The sequence below is a fragment of the Sorex fumeus genome, unplaced genomic scaffold (genome assembly GCF_029834395.1).
Source record: "Sorex fumeus unplaced genomic scaffold, SorFum_2.1 ptg000122l, whole genome shotgun sequence".
Classification (NCBI taxonomy): domain Eukaryota; kingdom Metazoa; phylum Chordata; class Mammalia; order Eulipotyphla; family Soricidae; genus Sorex; species Sorex fumeus.
The window spans coordinates 50,200,743-50,205,847 of NW_026606179.1; positions in this window are offsets into that span (position 1 = coordinate 50,200,743).

Sequence of the window (5,105 nt, forward strand, 5' to 3'; positions counted from 1 at the left end):
ACCCTCTTCCGAGAGCTACGGCTCTGCAGCTGTCTCCTGCTTCCTGGATTCTCTGGGCTACCTGGGAGGCCTGTGAAAGCAAAGATCTCCCCTGTGACCACATGGCTGCGTGTGGGTGAGAATGGCGATGAGGTGCTGCCGCGTGGGCTGGTGTCATCTCAGCAGAGGTGGACTGGTGCCTTCTCCGTAGAGGCGGCTGGCCCAGTTCTTGCCCAGTTGGGGAGGCTTACAAATTCCCTACAGGAACTTCTTTTCTTGGCTTCAGTTCCAGACTCTGGGAATGAACCAGGGTGATGTAAAGCCGGAATTTTGTCTTTTGGCTTTTTATTGTGTGAGTGGGTGGGTGGGGGACAGGGGCAGGAGTTGGAGTGGGGGAGAGGGGAATACCAAGAGATGATCAGAGGAAACGGGAAGGGCACGTTTGGTGATATTTGGCCAACCTGGTTCCAAGCCAGGACTCAAAAGATGTGGTGCTCAGAGGTAGGGTGGGATGGGGGGCGGGGGGGTGGGAGGGATACTGGGATCCGTGGTGGTGGAGAATGGGCACTGGTGGAGGGATGGGTATTCGATCATTGTATAACTGAAACCCAAGCACAAAAATTTGTAAGTCTGCAACTGTACCTCATGGTGTTTCACTAATAAAAATTTAAGGAAAAAAAAAGCCAAAAGATGTGGTGTTATCTGGGCCCTATAATGCTGGGGACCACCAGGGCCATCCCCCATGATGGTTTGGAGGTCAGTGTGGTGTTTAGGGTAGAACCTGGGCTGGAAATCCTCTAAGTAAGCAACCTAATTGCTCTTAGCTCCGGGGTTGTCTTTTTTTTTTTGTAAAGTAAAAGGTTTTTGTGGATATTCTTTTTTTTTGGGGGGGGGGGGAATGTGGTGGTGACATGCTGGTGCTCAGGGATTACTCCTGGTGGGGTTTGGATCGAACCCAGGTCAGCGAGACAAAGACTCTACCTGCCTGTAATTGTTCCAGCTCCCTTTTGTTTGTTTGTTTGTTTTTTGTTTTATTTTTGTTTTGGGGCCACACCCTGTGATGCTTAAGACTTACTCTGGGCTCTTTGCTCAGGGGTCACTTGTGGAGGAGTTCTGGGTTGTGAGTATCAAACCTGGGTCAGCCGTGTTCATGGCGAACGTCCTACCTGCTGTAATATCACTCCAGCTTCCTTGGTTTTTTATTTTCAAACGGGCCACAGCGGGTGGTGCTCAGGGGCTTTTCCCCTGGGAGTGCTCAGGGAACCGTGTGTCCCTGGGGCTCAAACCGGGGCCTTCCACGTGCAAAGCCTGACTTTGGCCCATTGGAGAACTGGTGTGTTGGAACCCAGGTCTTGTGTGTAATGTGTACGCTCTGCCACTGAGCCACAGCCCTGCCCTCACACCCCCTTTTTTGGGGGGTGTGCTGAAATCCAGGATCTGACCCTTTTTTTTTTTTTCTGGGGAGAGCAGGGAACACTCTTGGCAGTGCTCAGCTGATGGTGCTGAGTTTTGCTGTTGCCACAGCAGCAAGGCAGGCGGCCTTAACCTTTGTACCATATAGTCTCCAGCACTAATCCCATTCTTAGCCCCATTTTTTGACCTTAAAAGATTGACCCCTAGCCAGGAATCTGCTCTTCCAGATTACTTTTCTGCTAGAGGTGGGAATGGAAGGTTTCAATTCCTAACTTCTGGTGCACTGGGTTGAGGGAGGGAGAAGGCTATTCTGAGTACACTCAGGGTGCTTGTCTTCCTTTGATGGTTACTGGGTCTTTCCCAGGTAGGTTAGTGTCTAATTCAACTTCTCTGAAGTTTCTGGCCCGGCCTGACTTTAATCTGAAGGCAGTAAATAAGGTGTGTGCCTCTCCCCACAGGAGGGACTTTCTGGTGCCATGTTTGTGGATTCTGAGTGATAGTACCTTGGATCTGACACACGGTTGCCCTGTTCCACACCTGGCACCACATATGGTCCCTGGAGCCCTGCCAGAAGTAAGCCTTGAGTACTGCCAGGGTTGGCACCAAGGCAGCAACAAAAGAGAAGTTTTATAGCTTGGGAGGGTATCAAAACTTTCGGGTCCTGTTCTGGAAGAATCTCTTTGCAAATCAGTGAGGAGGTGCAAAGTGAAGAGAATGTTAAGGAAGAAAGAATGAGTAGCAGATGGGCCCCTGTGCACTTTGGATGTTCTTCTTCTTTTCTTTTTCTAAGGGTGGGGGAGGTCACACATGGGTGATATGCCGGGATCACTTGGGAACATATGCTGGGGGTCAGAGCCGGGGTTCGAACCCGGGTCAGCTGCATGCAAGGCAAGCGCCTCACTTGCTGTGCTGTTACCCCATCCTTGGATGTTCTTTTTCTTTTCTTTTCCTTCCTTTTCTTTTTCTTCTCTTTTCTTTTCCTCTTTTAATGTTTGGGTCACAGTCAGTGGTGCTCAGGGCCTGTTCCTGGCTCTGTGCTCAGGAGTGATCCCTGGCAGCTCAGGGGATCATATGCAGTGCTGGAAATGGAACCAGGGTCAGCTGCATGCAAGGCACGTGCCCTACCCCTGTGCCATCTCTCAACCCTGGATGTTCTTTTTCTGTCTGATTTTACTGTTGTTACCCTTTCTCCTGGGTACTTTGGAAAAAGAAAAGGTATTGAATGAGCAAGCAGCAATGTAGGAGGTAAAGTGGGTGTTGCAGACACAATGACTCACCGGTGTGTATTTTTATGAAGATCTTCTCCCTGGTCCAGTCTCTGCAAGAGGGATGGCCCTTTCCTGAATATCTTCCTGGCCCTTTTCTATTACTTGCTCGTATGTTTTTGTCAGCCTGAGAATAGCTGCAGACTTCTCTGCATATGACTGGACAAAAATAAAATAGTTCAATAAATAATCACTGTCACTGTCCTCCCGTTGTTCATCGATTTGCTCGGGCGGGCCCAGTAACATTGTGAGACTTGTTACTGTGTTTGGCGTATCGAATACGTCATGGGTAGCTTGCCAGGCTTTGCCGTGTGGGCAAGATACTCTCAATAGCTTGTCGGGCTATCCGAGAGGGGCGGAGGAATTGAACTCGGGTCGGCCGCGTTGGTCGCGTGCAAGGCAAGCGCCCTACCTGCTGTGCTATCGCTCCAGTCCTTAATTATTTATTAAATTATTTATTAAATATATTTATTTTGTTTTATTATTTAAAAAAATTTTTTCTTTTTGGGTCATACCTGGCGATACTCAGGGGTTACTCCTGGCCCATGCACTCAGAAACCACTCCTAGTGGTGCTCAGGGGACCACATGGGATGCAGGGGATCAAATCTGGGTCGGCCGCATGCAAGGCAAATGCCCTTCCTGCTGTGCTATCGCTCCAGCCCCACATTTATTTTATTTTAAATAAAATAGTTTTAGTTTGGATGGAGGTGGGTGGGCAAGATTATCTGGATCTGAAAGAAAGAGTAAGAGGGAATGTCCCTGCCACAGAGGCAGGGGGTGGGAAGGGGTGGGGGTGGCGGGAGGGATACTGGAAATGTTGGTGGAGAATGGGCACTGGTGGAGGGATGGGTACTCGAACATTGTTTGACTGAAATGCAATCATGAAAGTTTGTAAGTCTGTGATTGTATCTCATGATGATTCATTAAAAATAAATAAATAAAAAGAAAAAAAAGATTACCTGGATCTGGTGGGGAGTATCCTATCAGCTTGGCTTGGGCTTTGGGTCTAGAGCTGAGCCTCTTTTCTGTAAGAAACGCTTGCAGTTTGCAAGGTGCTTTCATTGGCTTTTTTTTTTTTTTTAGTTTGTTTTTGATACTGAGGAGCTAAACTCAGGAAGTAAACTTGAAAAAATGTGCACTCTTCCGTTGAGCTTGTTTCCTGGCTGGGTTTGCAAATTTTGTTTAATTGGTTTTGGGACCACACTTGGTTGTGCTCAGGGCTTACTCCTGCTTCTCTGCTCAGGGATCACTCCTGGCTATGCTTGGAGTATGATCAGTGGTGCCAAGGATCAAACACCAGTTGGCTGTGTGCAGGGCAAGCACCTTAATAGCAGTTCTATCTCTCCAGTCCTGTTTGCAAGTTTTGAAGATGGTCAGACAAGGGGCTGGAGTGATAGTTCAGCAGGTAGAGTGCTTGCCTTACTTGTGTCCGACTAGGGTTTTATTCCCAGCATCCTGTATGGTACCCTGAGTGATTCCTGAGTGCAGAGCCAGAACATTGCCAGATATAACCCCCTCAAAAAAGACAGCAAGATCACCAGCTCAGGGACAATTTGTGCTCTGGATAACCATAAGGCCAGCCTACTCCAGGGATCCAACTAGGTACCTCTTACCTCTCGTTGGAATTTTTCATGGTTTTATTTTATTTATTTTATTTATTATTATTTTTTTAATTTTTATTAGTGACAAACCAAGAGGTACATTAGTAGACTTACAAATTTTTGTGCTGGGTTTCAATTATACGATGATCAAGTATCCATCCCTCCACCAGTGCTCGTTTTCCACCACCACGGGTCCCAGTATCCCTCCCACCCTCCATCCCCCCCCATCCCACCCTGCCTCTTTGGCAGGGCATTCCGTTTTGTTTTCTCTCTCTCATAGTTTTATTTTTTTTTATTTTCTTGTTTTTAGGTCACACCCAGCATGCTCAGGGGTTACTCCTGGCTCTGCACTCCTGGAATTACTCCTGGTGGTGCTCAGGAATCGAACCTGGGTCAGCCTCATGCAAGACAGTACCCTACCTGCTGTACTAGTACTCTGCCCCTTGCCATGTATTTTTTAAAAAAACAATTTTTTTTTTTACTCATTTATTTTTTAGTTCGGGGCCACACCGTGGTGCTTAGGGGTTACTCCTGGCTCTGTACTCTGGGACTCCTGGCAGTGCTCTGGGGACCAAATGGGATGCTGGGATCAAAGCAGAGTCTGCCACATGGCAAACACCCTACTGGATGTACTATTGCTCTGGCCCCCCAAGGAAATTGTCATATTATGGTGCCTGTGCTCTCTTGATCTCTCTGAGTAGTGAATGCTGTCACCTCCCCGTTTGTGCCCTGTGCTCGGAACTGAGCCCAGCTAATTATGTGTGGGAGGCATGCTACCCTCACCAGGAGGCGGGCAGGGAAACAGTCCCAGCGCTCTTGCCCCAGCTGACACGCTTCCATTTCCCC